This window comes from Muscardinus avellanarius, assembly GCF_963383645.1.
Source record: "Muscardinus avellanarius genome assembly, chromosome: 1".
NCBI classification, from domain to species: Eukaryota; Metazoa; Chordata; class Mammalia; order Rodentia; family Gliridae; genus Muscardinus; species Muscardinus avellanarius.
Window position 1 is genome coordinate 193,581,936 of NC_137786.1, and position 14,576 is coordinate 193,596,511.

General features: G+C 44.0%; 1 pseudogene across 1 annotated transcript; it reads left to right on the forward strand.

Annotated features, from left to right (window-relative positions):
* The first annotated feature begins 534 nt into the window (after positions 1-534).
* LOC308268621 (eukaryotic translation initiation factor 1-like) lies at positions 535-898 on the forward strand (annotated as a pseudogene). Its single transcript has one exon. The product of its transcript is annotated as a eukaryotic translation initiation factor 1-like (transcript).
* The last annotated feature ends 13,678 nt before the right edge of the window (positions 899-14,576 follow it).

The following is a 14,576-nucleotide window of genomic DNA, read 5'->3' on the forward strand; positions in this document are numbered from 1 at the left end:
TCATAAAATTCAAATAGTTTTTTTGGTGTGTATCAAAATATCACATGTGGGCCAGGTGTGGTGGCATGTGCTTATAATCCCAGCACTTGGGAGGCTGAGACAGGAGTATTGCACATGTTCGAAGCCAGCCTCAGCTACTGAGTGAGGGTCTCAGCAACTTAGTGAGACCCTGTTTCCAAATAAAATAGAAAAAGGTCTGGGAGTGTACCCTGAAGGTAGAAAGCCTCTATGTTCCATCCCCAGCACCACAAAACAAACAAACAAACAAACAAACAAACAAACAAAATAACACATGTGGGGACTTCTGGGAAGATAACGACTGAGAGAAGCAGCATATATAAGTCCTGCTGACACTCAGTCTCTATTGCTGTGAAAATAGCATTCTGACAAAAGAAAGAAAACAGCATAAATTTAAAAAGAGCACAGTAGTCCAGTCACTGAGCCGCCGCCAAGGACTCAGCAGCCTCCCCCTCGAGCCCCCACACTCCGTCCCCGCCGCCCGCCTTCTCCCGCAGCCGCTTTCCGCAGGCCGTTTCCACCGAGGAAAGGGAATCATATCATATGTCCGCTATCCAGAACCTCCACTCTTTCAACCCCTTTGCTGATGCAAGTAAGGGTGATGACCTGCCTCCTGCTGGGACTGAGGATTATATCCATATAAGAATTCAACAGAGAAACGGCAGGAAGACCCTTACTACTGTCCAAGGGATTGCTGATGATTACAAGAAAAAGAAACAAGGCATTTAAGAAGAAATTTGCCTGCAATGGTACTGTAATTGAGCATCCAGAATATGGAGAAGTAATTCAGCTACAGGGTGACCAGCGCAAGAACATATGCCAGTTCCTGGTAGAGATTGGACTGGCTAAGGACGATCAGCTGAAGGTTCATGGATTTTAAGTGCTTGTGGCTCACTGAAGCTTAAGTGAGGATTTCCTTGCAATGAGTAGAATTTCCCTTCTGTCCCTTGTCACAAGTTTAAAAACCTCACAGCTTGTATAACGTAACCATTTGGGGTCCGCTTTTAACTTGAACTAGTGTAACTCCTTCATGCAATAAACTGAAAAGAGCCATGCTGTCTAGTTTTGAAGTCCCTCATTTAAACAGAGGTCAAGCAGTAGGTGCCTGGCGGTATCCAGCCTGAAACAGCAATAAAGTGATGTTTCAGCGACGCCCAGAGCCCCCAAGAAGGCTATGTCTGGCCAGAAGCTCCATGTCTCTCCCTCTGCAGAGTCCCCATCCCTAAAAGAATGTCACCATCTGAACAGCCCTCGGTGAATCCAGAGGATGGGGTAAGGCAGCAACAGCAGCTCCTAGAGGGAGCCCCCAGTACCTAGTCTGACCAGGTGGGCAGAACCGAGGCCACTTCCCTCCAGTGAGGTGACAGCAACACCTGGCTTGCCATCAAAGTCTTTTTGACCAGACATATCCTAGCTAAGGGATGTCCAAACAACAGAATGTGAGGCCAGCCTAATTGCAGTTAAACTTTTGACAAGGGAACAAGTACCAAGCTGATGTCACCAGTCATGTAGCTAGCTAGAGAGCTTGCAACTCAGCTGCAGCTGCCCAGTGCCATGTGAAGGACCAAACTGGTTTTTGGTTTTCTTTTTTCCCCCCTTACAGTAAGTTTTAATGTTAAGTTTTATTTAAATAAGGGTTTAAATACATTACATGTTTTCAGAAAAAAAAAAAAAGAGCACAGTAAGCTGGGCATGGTGGCACATGTTTGTAATCCCAGCATTTGGGAGGCTGAGACAGGATCATGGTTCATGGACAACCTTACCTACTTAGACCCTTGAGACCAAGTGAGACCACCAGTGAGACCTTGTTTCAAAAGAGTAAAAAATAAGGCTGGGTGTGTAGTTTGGAGGTAGAATCCCCCTGGGTTCTATCCCCAGTAATGCAAAAAAACCCCACAAAAACCCAAAAACAAACAAAAAAAAACCCCACAACAAGTGAAAGACAATAGAAAAAAAAGCTGGAAGGCCAATCAGAGAGCAAAAACATACCCTGCTTGCCTCCAACAGCTGGGGCCACAAGCCCTGTACCTGTGCTATCTTGCCTCACCAAGCCAGACTGCCAGAGAACCATAGGGGGGTGTTACCGACTGGCTCAGTCCTGTGGGGGCATGTCCACTCGCGACCGGGAGCCTCAGAAAGATGGGGCAAAAGACAGGTGGAGTTCTGCAGAAACTTATTTGCAGCAATTCTTTCCCCTCTATGAATTCCCTAAGTTTTTAGGTACGGCGCTTGGGAAAGAATTTGAGGTGGACAAAGGCTTCTTGAGCCAATGACACTTTATTACAAAAACTCCAAGAAATTTATACCTTTCACCAGTAAAGTTAATAATAAGAGAAAAGGGAGGTGGGTGTAATCATTGTGAAGTAATAATGAATGACATGTAAACAAAGGTAATAAAACTAGTCCTTCAGCTGGCTGTTGATCTTCGAGAGATTGACTCCTGACTCCTGATTCTTTTCCAAGGTCTTTGCAGATAAGCAGTCCCAGGGGGCCACTTCCCAAAATAAACAAGCATGGCCAAGGCTTGGGGGTTTCTCGGGGAATCTTCTTTGGCTTTCTTGGAACTTTCCATCTTTTGGGCTCAGTTCATATAGCAAGTGTGGGGAGACGTGGTGATTCAGGTGGATGTGATAAAGTTTCTCCAGGTGTTGGCATTTTTTATCTCCTAAATCTGAAAGCTTAAGCAAACTGACAACACAGTTTTGCAGACAAAATACCACAAACAACACCACAAAGTTCTTGGTTTTAATTGTCAGATATATTTCCTTAACTGCTGAACACTCTTCTTTAGACAATAAGCCTATTAAAAGTCTAACCATCTTTAATAATCCATTTCTCTGTCACAAACCCTCTGCAACCTGCTTCTAACTTTCTAATTCCTTTCTCTCCCAGTTGGGACTTTCTTATGATAAGCTCTTCTTCATGCAAAAATGCTTTTCTTACTCTTACATGGTATTTCCTTTCCTTCATACATATATATTTAGAACGTCTGTCCTTTATTTTGTCATATTCATTAACCATGCGGTCAGCCTCTCTGTCTTCAGGAATATTTACACTGGGCGTAAAAGTCACCAATCTTTCTCCTTGAGTCTATAGTATTTGGGCAACTAAGTTGTTTATCAACTAAATTGCTTTAAGGTCACACACAAGGTTTTTATCTTCTCTGTCTCTAGGCAGGATCTCAAGGGTAAACAAAGTTACCTTAAACTGAACTACCTTACCGGAGTTAATAGCTTAACCTAAGTTAGTGATAGTGAGGGTCAGAGACCCTTTGTAATTGCTGCAGCTGGAATGCTTATCACAGCATCTGAATTCTGGCCAGTTTTTATTATTGAGCAGAGCCAAGGACGTTTAGGCAAATTATTAGAGATTTTATTTCCACGGACTCAGTTTCTATTTATAGTCCTAATTTCACATCACTGGAGCAATTCGTGTAGAAAGTTAAAAGGAATAATAGTGAAGGGTATCTAAAAGTGGGGGGTACTTTGGCCAGAGACGACCCTCTTTCTCGGGGCGTTCTGCCGATTAACTATGTGGAGTGGGGGGTCTCAACACATAGATGCCGAGGCAGCAGGATGTCTTGGCAGGGGGGAAAAATGACTTGAAATGAAGTAAGTGCTACAGTTCATTGGAAATGTAAGCTATCACTTCCTCCTGCGAAAACACTGGCTACAACTTGTAGCAGTGGTGGCTAAGCTCACCATGTTCTCCAGAGATCCAGAGCGGCACTCAACAACACTGTAAGTGAACCTGCCATTCCTGCGGGAGATTGCCCAGCAATGGCTGCGGAGACTTGTGCTGTTGGCAGTAAACTCATAGGGTCTGAGACTTTGCAGTTCAACCTGGCAAAGATGAGGATGGAAGCTGCTATTGGACATAGCAGATCCTTGGAAAGACTCAGGCTTCACATTGGTGGAAAGCGTGGAAGGAGACCTATGTTTAACACTAGATCCAGCCCCACTGATACTGGCCATCTGCATAGAGTGAGAGAGACTCAGAGAAACAGGCTTGCAGCAGAAAAGGTGCTGGGGTCACTTGACATCTGGACTGAGAGAGATTACAGAGGCCAGGTCTGTTGAGTATTCATATATTTGAAGGGTTGCATTATCTTATTGTTGTTTTGGTGTGTGTGTGTGTGTGTGTGTGTTCTCTTTCTCACCCCTTTCACAAGCCTCTTCTCTCGTTTGTACCTTATTCTCTTTTCTCCATCCCTTTTTCTTTTTTGGGTGTGTGTGTGTGTGTGGGAATGGAACCCAGGGGCATTCAACCTCTGAGCTACACCCCCTGCTCTATTTTTTATTCTTTATTTTGAAACAGGGTCTCACGAAGTTACAGAGGGTCTCACTAAGTAGCTGAGGCTGTCTGTGAACCGCGATCCTCGAGTCTCCGCCTCCTGAATGATGGAATTACAAGTGTGTGCCACCATGCCCAGCTTCTTTTTCTTTTCTTTACTTTTCTTGATTTTATATTAAATCCACTTCATATCACTATACTAAATATATTAGTTACTAATCCTACTACATATTCACTATCTCTAATCTCTACTATATGCTACCTTACCAAATTTATACTCTCATTCTATTTGATCCTATCTGTTGCTTTACCCTATTCTTGCATTTACTACTTCACTTTCCTCCTTATTCAACCTTTACCATTGAATACAACAACACAACTTGCCCTTGCATATACCAGCTGACACCTAGAGACAGAGAGAAATCTATCAAAAGCAACAGTTACAAACTTCTGAAATCATGAGCAGGAGGAATAACAAGGAAGCAATAAGCTTCCACAATCCCACAATAAAGAACCTGACAATACAGCATTGCAGAGATCGCCAGAAGGACAATCAGAAATTTAATAGAGCCAGGTGTGGTGGCACATGCTTGTAATCCCAGCATTTGGGAGTCTGAGACAGGAGGATGATGGTTCACGGCCAGCCTCAGCTACTTAGGCCCTCTGCAACTCAGTGAGTCCCTGTTTCAAAATAATAAAGAATAAAAAATAGGACTGGGGGTGTAGCTTGGAGGTAGAATGCCCCTGGGTTCCATCCCCAGTATCACTCACTCACATACACACACAAATACACACAAATTTAATAGTAGAAATGATACAGGATTTTAAAAAAATTTAGAGACTGAAAGAAAGGATACAATCAGTGAAGTGAAGGCATCAATACAAACTATAAACAATAGATTAGACAACATGGAGAATAGAATCTCATTCTTAGAAAATGATCACTCCAAAAATGAACACATGGTATATAATTTAGAAAAAAGCAATTTGACAGCATGAATTGGAAATTGAAGAGATATGAACCCATTTTAAAAGAGCTAACCTAAGAGCCAGGCATGGTGCCACACACTTGTAATTCCAGTACTTGGGAGGCTAAGACAGGAGGATTGCATAGGTTCAAAGCCAGCCTCGGCTACTTACTGAGGCTCTCAGGAACTCGGTGAGACCCTGTTTCCAAATAAAGAATAAAAATAGGGCTGGGGGTGTAGCTTGCAGGTAGAAAGCCCCTGGGTTCTATCCCTAGTACCACAAAACAAAACACTAAAAGAGCTAATTTAACAATAGTAGGCATAGCAGAGGGAATAGAAGGTGAAACAAAAGGAATCAACGTTTTCAAAGAAGCATTATCAGAAAAAAAATTCAAACATAGTAAAAGAGGTCAGTACACAGAGAAAACTTATAGAACCCCTGTTAGACAAGATCAGAGAAAAGGTTCCTTGTGCCACATAATAGTCAAACTGACCAATGTTGAAAACAAGGAGAGAAACAAAAAGAAAAGATCAAGCGACATTCAGAGGCCAACCAGTTAAAATCACTCCAGACTTCCCAAACCAAGTCATGGAAGCAAGAATGGCCTAGAGTAACATATTTCAAATTAAAGAAAACAACTTGCAGCCCCAAATATTCTACCCAGCAAAACTCTCAAATTCATTGAGGAAATAAAAATATTCCATGAAAAACAGAAGCTGAAAGAATTTATGTCTTTCAAACCAGCATTACAAAAAATACTCAAAGAGATTAACTGCAAAGAAGAAATAATACACACCAAAACCATAAAAATAATTTCCATCAAGCGAATAACAAATACTACCTCAAACAGAATTTAAGTCTTAAAATGTTAGAAATGAAAAATCATCTCTCAATAGCCACACTGAATATAAATGGCCTCAACTCCCCAATAAAAAGACATAAGATGGCAAAATGGATTAAAAACCAGAATCCATCTATCAGCTGCCTGCAAGAAACACACCTTACAAGTAAAGATAGTAATGAACTAAAGGCAAAGGGCTGGAACAAGGTCATCCATGCCAATGGAACTTGAACACAAGCAAGAATATCAACTATGCTATCAGACAAGTTAGACTTTAAGCCCAAACTTATCAGAAGAGACAAAGCAGGTCATTTTTTTACTGGTAAAAGAAACAGCCCAGCAAGAGGAAATAATGATAACATTTATCCCCAAAACATTAGGTGCAGCTACTTTCATAAAACAAACTCTTTGTGACATTAAGTCACATGTAGATCCCAATACAATAACACTGGGAGACTTCAACACACCTCTCACACTGCTAGACCAATCTTATAGACAAAAGGTTAGTAAAGATGCCTCAGACCTAAAGAATACCATATAGACAACACAAATGGACCTTTTAGACACATATAGAATATTCCACCCAACTACAGCAAAAATCCAACACCCATTTATACTAAAAGCACTGCAGAAAATCAGAATAGAAGGAATGTTTCTCAACATCATAAAGGCAATCTACAATAGGCCCAGAGCCAACATCATATTAAATGGGAAAAAACACCAAGAATTTCCCCTAAAAACAGGAACAAGACAAAGATGTCCATTATCACTGCTTCTTTTTAATACAGTACTTGAGACTCTAGCCAGAGCAATAAGGCAAGAAAAGGAGATCAATAGGAAAAAAAATCTAAAACTATTTGGAGATGATATGATACTAAGAAGACCCAACAAACACTCAACCAAAAGGCTTATAGAACTGATCAACAAATTCAGCAAAGTGTCTGGATACAGCAGACTCCAATGCCAGCCTTGCTGGCCCCAGCACTGATCTAACCCCTTGGCAGGTTCTGATCCCGGCCTCGGAGGCCTCAGTAGTGGCCTTGACTCACGGAAGGTTCCGATGCCGGCCATTGGCCCCGGCACCAGCCTAACCCCTCGGCAGGCTCTTATCCCGGCCTCGGAGGCCCCAGCACTGGCCTTGCCTCACGGCACGCTCTGATGCTGGATGCTGGCCCTGGCATCGGCCTAACCCCTTGGAAGGCTCTGATCCCAGCCTCGGAGGCCCCAGTAGCAGCCCTGCCTCACGGCAGGCTCCAATGCCAGCCATTGGCCCCGGCACTGGCCTAACCCCTCAGCAGGCTCTTATCCTGGCCTCGGAGGCCCCAGCACTGGCCTTGCTTCATGGCAGGCTCTGATGCTGGCCTCTCTGGCCCCAGCACAGGCCTAACCCCTTGGCAGGTTCCGATCCCGGCCTCGGAGCCCTCAGTAGTGGCCTTGCCTCACAGAAAGCTCTGATGCCGGCTGCTGGCCCCAGCACCGGCCTAACCCCTCGGCAGGATCCGATCCTGGCCTTGGAGGCCGCGGTAGCGGCCTTGCCTCACGGAAGACTCCGATGCCGGCCATTGGCCCCGGCACCGGCCTAAACCCTCGGCAGGCTCTTATCCCAGCCTCTTAGGCCTCAACACCGGCCTTGCCTCACGGCAGGCTCTGATGCTGGCCGCTGGCCCCAGCATTGGTCTAAACCCTCGGCAGGCTCCGATCCCAGCCTCGGAGGCCTCAGTAGCTGCCTTGCCTCACGGAAGGCTCCAATGCCAGTCGCTGGCCCCGGCACTGGCCTAACCCCTCGGCCGGCTCCAATCCAGGCCTCGGAGACCCCAGCACCAGCCTTTCCTCATGGTGAGCTCTGATTCCGGCCACGCTGGCCTTGGCACCAGCCTAACCCCTTGGCAGGCTCTGATCCTGGCCTTGAAGGCCCCAGCACAGGCCTTGCCTCATGGCAGACTCCGATCCCGGCCTCACTGGCCCTGGCACCGGCCTAACCCCTTGGCAGGTTCCGGTCACTGCCTCGAAGCTCCAGCACCGGCCTTGCCTCACAGCAGGCTCCGATCCCGGCCTTGCTGGCCCCGGCACCAGCCTAACCCCTCGGCAGGCTACAATCCTGGCCTCGAAGACCCCAGCACCAGCCTTGCCTCACGGCAGGCTCCGATCCCGGCCTCACTGGCCCCAGCACCAGCCTAACCCCTCGGCAGGCTCCGATCCCGGCCTCGGAGGCTCCAGCACCAGCCTTGCCTCATGGCAGGCTCCAATCTCAGCTTTGCTGCATCCGTCACCAGCCTCACCCCTTGGCAGGCTCCAATCTGAGCACCCTCTTCGCCCAACCAATTGTCCCACGTTCTTGAGGGTGCATGATGGTAGTATTCTGCCTCTGGGGTTATTATTTCAAAGGTTACAGGTGTAATGCATCAGATCTCTGCCTCCCCTGAGTACTGGACACTGCCATTGCCACTGCCTCCACCATTTCAAATCTTTCCCAAGCTCTTTTTCCACTCTGAATGTTGTCCAGTGTTCCTAAGCATGTGTGATGGTAGCATTCAACATTTGGTGTAATTTCTCCAAAAAAATAAGGTTGGTAGGATCCGATTTCTGCTTCTCCCGAATACAAGTCTCCACCACCATCGCGGAGACCGCTTTCAATACCGCCTTTCTCCTTGGTCTCCGCTAAACTCTCTCCTTACAGGTGATGTCCAAGATTCTTAACAATATAGAGAAACAGCAGTCCTCCTTCATGGGGAATTTTTCCATAAGTTCCAGTGCATTTGGATAAGTTTTGTCTGCATCTCCAGTATCCTGGCATCCGCAACAGCCTTCTTAACCCCTCTCCGATATTTTTCTTTTTTCTTTTTCTTTTCCTTTTTTTTTTTTCCTCAATAAGAAAAGACAGTATGTGTGGTTTGAGGAGGTAGTGGGATCAGGCACTCAGTAGCACTGTGACCCGGCTCGGTTTCCCCATGGGTCTAGCGTGCTCCATACTACTCTGCCTGGGGCCTAGAGTCCCGCGACCCGGGCCCTGGCTGGCGTGCCCCGTGTGACCCCTGCCCGGGACCCAGGGTCTTACTGCACCTGGTTTCTCCAGGGGTCTGGTGTGCTACGCGCGGTTCTGCCCGGGGCCCAGAGTCCTGCGATCCGGGCCAATGATACCAATGATACCATGACAGTGTATGAAGGTAGTACTATCACCTCACTAATGTGCATGGGGAGTGAGGGGGAGCAGGTGGTGTGTGGAAGGAAATACACTAAGAGATGTGTCATGTATGTGTGTATCACAGTGAACCTCACTGTGATGGATCATTGCAATATACTAATAAACATATTAAAAATAACTTCTAGAGTTTTCCCTTTTTCAAAGTAACTGGATGATAGTTCCATGTACCTAGGTTGGAATGCTTTCAAGGGAGTGGAAGTCAGGAAGTAGGAAAAGGTATTAGGTTTTAGGGAGAAGAATAAATATTTCCACCTTGGAGCTGGGTATGGTGATACATGCCAGTAATCCCAGTATGTGGGAGGCTGAAATGGGAGAGTTGAAGGTTTGAGGCCAGCCTCAGCAACTTAGATCATTTCAAAATAAAAATTTAAATTGGGCTGGTTCAACAAAGATGTAGACCACCTTTGTGTCCAATCCCTAGCACCACACAAAAAAACTTTTCCAACTTGGACATATTGAATTTGAGGTTTGAAAAGATACTCCAGAAATGTCAAATGGGCACTTCATTAGGAGTTTAGAGCTCGGAAGCGTGAAGCTGCTCAGATGCCTGTATTCACATGTCATTTCAAATAGTTTTTACCTGTGGGTAAGCCAGACTGAGTGCTTGTCCATTTAAATTTTGATATAGAGACTTGCCATTTTACGTAGTTTCACAATTTCATTAAGGATTTATAGGGCTCCAGCATCAAATTTAGAGAGCAAGGATTATTTTAGGAAGTCAAGCGTTAGCCGGGCGTGGTGGCGCACGCTTGTAATCCCAGCGCTTGGGAGGCTGAGACAGGAGGATCGCGCGGGTTCGAAGCCAGCCTCAGCTACTTAGTGAGGCTCTCAGCAACTTAGTGAGACCCTGTTTCCAAATAAAATATAAAATGGGTCTGGGAGTATAGCCTGGAGGTAGAAAGCCTCTAGGTTCCACCCCAGTACCACCAAAAAAAAAAAAAAAAAAAAAAAAAGTCAAGCGTTTATCTCTACCTTCTTTGCCCTAATAGCCTTTATAGGTATTGGCATAAAATCTTTCTTTTATGGTTTACGCTTACTCTATTTTTCTCCACTGTTTTTATTTTTGAGGTACTGGGCATTAAACCCAGGAGCCCTCTATCACTGAGCTGTCTTATTAGCCCTTTTTACTTTTTCAGAAAGGGCCTTACTAAATTGCCTCAGCTGGCTTTGAACTTCCAATTCTCCTGCCGCAATCTCCTGAGTAGCTGGGATTACAGGCACGTAGCACCATCCTGGTGTGTGGTTTTGTGTGTACGTGTGGCACTTGGCATTGAACCTAGGGGTGTTCTCCCTCTGAGCCCTATTTCTTATTTAATCTTGAGTCTTGCTAAGATGCCACATGCCGGCCTCAAAACTGTAATCCTATCTCAACTTCTCAGATTACTGGGATTACAAGTAGATGCCACTGTGCCCAGTTCTGGCTCAAGTCTTTTCCTTTCTTTTGGCAGTGCATTGTAGTTTCCAGTGTATAAATCTTCTAGTTCTTCTGTTAAATTCATTCTTAAGTATCTTTTCCTTTGAATGCTATCATAAATAGAATTGTTTTCATTTTTAGATTTTGCATTGTAAGTATATATTTTGTTCTTTTTTGTATGTAAATCTTGTGTCTTGTCTTTGTGTTAGATTCATTCGTTTTAATATTTTATTTTTTTTTGAAGATTTAAAGAAGTTTATTAGAAAGACAGAAATACAGAAAATAGAAATACAGCTCCAGACCAGACTGGCATGGAGGGGTGACTCAAAATGAATACACCTCGTTTTACTGTTTTAGATTGTTGGGGTTATCCATGTACAAAGTCATGTTGTCTACGAAAAATGTTTTAGTTTTCCCTTCTAATCTGTATGCCTTTTATTTCCCTTTCTTGCCTAATTGCTTTGGTTAGAACTTCCAATACCATGTTCCACAGAGGTGTTGAGTAGGTAACCCTGTCTTGTTCCCAATTTTAGGAGGAAAACATTAAGCCATTAAGTATAATTGTTATCTGTAAGCTTTTCATAGATTTATCATGTTAAGAAAGTTCCCTTGGCCAGTCTTGGTTTCTCAGTTTATCTGATTTTTCAAAGAACCAATTTTTGGTATTAACAATTTTTCTTTATTGGCTATTTCATTTTTAAGTCCACTATAATAATTACTATTTCTTTCCTTGTTTCCTTTGGGCTTAATGTGCTATTCTTTATCTTGTTTCTTAAGATAGGTCAGGCTATCATTTGAGCTCTTTCTTGTTTTCTAGTGGGCATTTAGTGTTACTAGTTGAGTTCCTTTATCTGAAATGCTTGGTATCAAAGTTATTTCACAGCCAGGCATGGTGGCGCATGCTTGTAATCCCAGCATTTGGGAGGCTGAGACAGGAGGATCGTGGTTCACGGACAGACTCAGCTATTTAGTGAGGCCCTTTGCAACTCAGTGAGACCCTGTTTCCAAATAAAGAATAAGAAATAAGGCTGGAGTGTCACTTGGAAGTAGAATGCCCCTGGGCTTCATCCTTAGTACCATAGAAAAAAAGTTATTTCATAATTTTCTGGGTTTTGGAACATTTGTATAGAGTTTTACCAATTGAAGATCCCTAATCTGAAAATCTGAAATGGCCCCCAAATCTAAAACTTTCTGAACATCATCTCTATTCAAAATGTCTTGGATTAGCCATGCATTGTGGCACACTTGTAATCTCAATATTTGGGAGGCTTTGACAGGAGGATCGTGTTTCGGGGACAGCCTCAACTACTTAGGCCCTGATTCAAAGAAAAGACTAGCCGGGTGTGGTGGCGCACGCTTGTAATCCCAGCATTCCGGAGGCTGAGACCTGGAGGATCGCGGTTCGCGGACAGCCTCAGCTACTTAGTGAGGCCCTCTGCAACTCAGTGAGACCTGGTTTCAAAATAAAGAGTAAAAAATAGGGCAGGGGTGTAGCTTGGAGGTCGAATGCCCCTGGGTTCCATCCCCAGACCCACAAAAAACAAAAACAAAAACAAAAACAAACAAACAAACAAAAAAACAAAGTAAAGAATAAAAAGCAGAGCTCAGAGTTAGAAATGTCTTAGATTTTGGAACTTTTCAGATTAACAATGTTCAATCTAATGTTAATTTTTCTGCAAGCAATGTAAAAGCTCCATTCCATAAATGTTGGTATCTTGTGCTTTTCTCCATTCATTTCAAATATTTTATTTTATTTGCAGTACTGGGGATGGAACCCAGGGGTCTCAGCCTCCCAAATGCTGGGATTACAAACATGCGTTAGCATGCCCAGCCATTTCAAATATTATAAAGTTTCTCTTATGACTTCCTCTTGACCTATTGATTATTTAGGAGACTATGTTTAATTTACAAATATTTTAAAATTTCTTTGTGCTGTGTGTGTGTGTGCGTGCGTGCATGTGTGTCAGGTACTGGGGACTGAACTCAGGGGCATTCGACCTCTGAGCTACATCCCCAGTCCAATTTTTAATTTTTACTTAGAAACAGGGTCTCAGTCACTGGGCGTGGTGGCACACGCTTGTAATCCCAGCGCTTGGGGAAGTGGAGACTGGAGGATTGTGCAGGTTTGAAGCCAGCCTCAGCTACTTGGTGAGGCTCTCAGCAACTTAGTGAGACTCTGTTTCCAAATAAAGTATAAAACAGGTCTGGGCTTATAGCCTGGAAATAGAAAAGCCCCTGGGTTCCACCCCCAGTACCACAAAAACAAACAAACAAACAAACAACAACTAAACAAACAACAGCAAAAAAAACCCAGGGTCTCAGTCAGGCATGGTGACGCACACTTGTAATCCCAGCACTTGGGAGGCTGAGACAGGAGGATCGCACAGGTTCGAAGCCAGCCTCAGGTACTTAGTGAGGCTCTCAGCAACTTAGTGAGACCCTGTTTCCAAATAAAATATAAATAGAAAGCCCCTGGGTTCCATCCCCAGAACCACACACACAAACAAAAAAAACAAAACAAGGAAACAGGGTATAAGTTGCAAATCACCTAAGTAGTTGAGGCTGGCCACAACATCCTCCTGTCTCACCTTCCTAAGTACGGAGATTACAAGTGTCTACTTTTGTTGTGGTCTGAGAATAAACTTGGTATGATTTTAGTTCTTTTAGTTTGTTGGGATTTAGTGTTAGGGCCTAGTGTAGGGTCTCCCCAGAACATTTCGGGTGCACCTGAGAATGCATGTTCTGTTGCTGCGGGTCCTGTCAGTCAGTGGGGTCTGATTGGTTGATAGTGCTGTTCAGGTCTTCTCTTCTCCATCTTTGCCCATTCCAGTCATACATCACGTATCGGTGGGTATGTTCTAAGAAATGAAGTTTACTTATACAGATTAGGATGGCTACTGTGTCACTAAGGGATATAATCTTAAGGGATCATTGTTGCATATGTGGTCTGTTTTTTATGGTAACATCATTATGCAGTGCATGACTATTTGTTATGATAGCACTAACATGTCAAATACATTATATTTCTATATCTTATTTAAAAGACTTGATAAGGCAACATTTATTTTTCTTAAAAATAATCTCTGGAATGAATTTATTGTGTTTCCGTGTACCAAAATATACAAACTAGCAACAAAAATTTTCACAGCTTTTTATAAAATTTTCAGTCCTGGGGATGGAACCCAGGGTATTCTACCTCCAAGCTATACCCCCAGCCCTAGTTCTTATTTTTTGAGACAGGGTCTCACTGAGTTGCAAAGAGCCTAAGTAGCTGAGGCTGTCTGTGAACCGCGATCCTCCTATCTCAGTCTCCCAAATGCTGGGATTACAAGCATGCAACACTATACCCAGCTCAACTTTTTTTTGTGTGTGTGTGGCACTGGGGATGGAACACAGGGGCATTCTACCTCTGAGCTACACCCCCAGCCCTATTTTTTATTCTTTATTTTGAAACAAAATCTCACTAAGTTACAGAAGGCCTAAGTAGCTGAGGCTGTCCGCGAACTGAGATCCTCCTGTCTCAGCCTCCCAAGTACTGGGATTACAAGTGTGCGCCACCATGCCTGGCTTTTTAAAACATTTCTAAGCCGGGCATGGTGGTGCACGCTTGTAATCCCCGCACTTGGGAGGCTGAGACAGGATGATCATACAGGTTCGAATCCAGCCTCAGCTACTTAGTGAGGCTCTCAGCAACTTAGTGAGACCCTGTTTCAAAATAAAATATTAAATAGGTCTGGGAGTATAGCCCGGAAGTAGAAAGACTCTGGGTTCTACCCCCAGTACCACAAAAAAAAAAAAAAACCCCACCAAAAAAACCCACTTATTTCTATTGGGTAAAT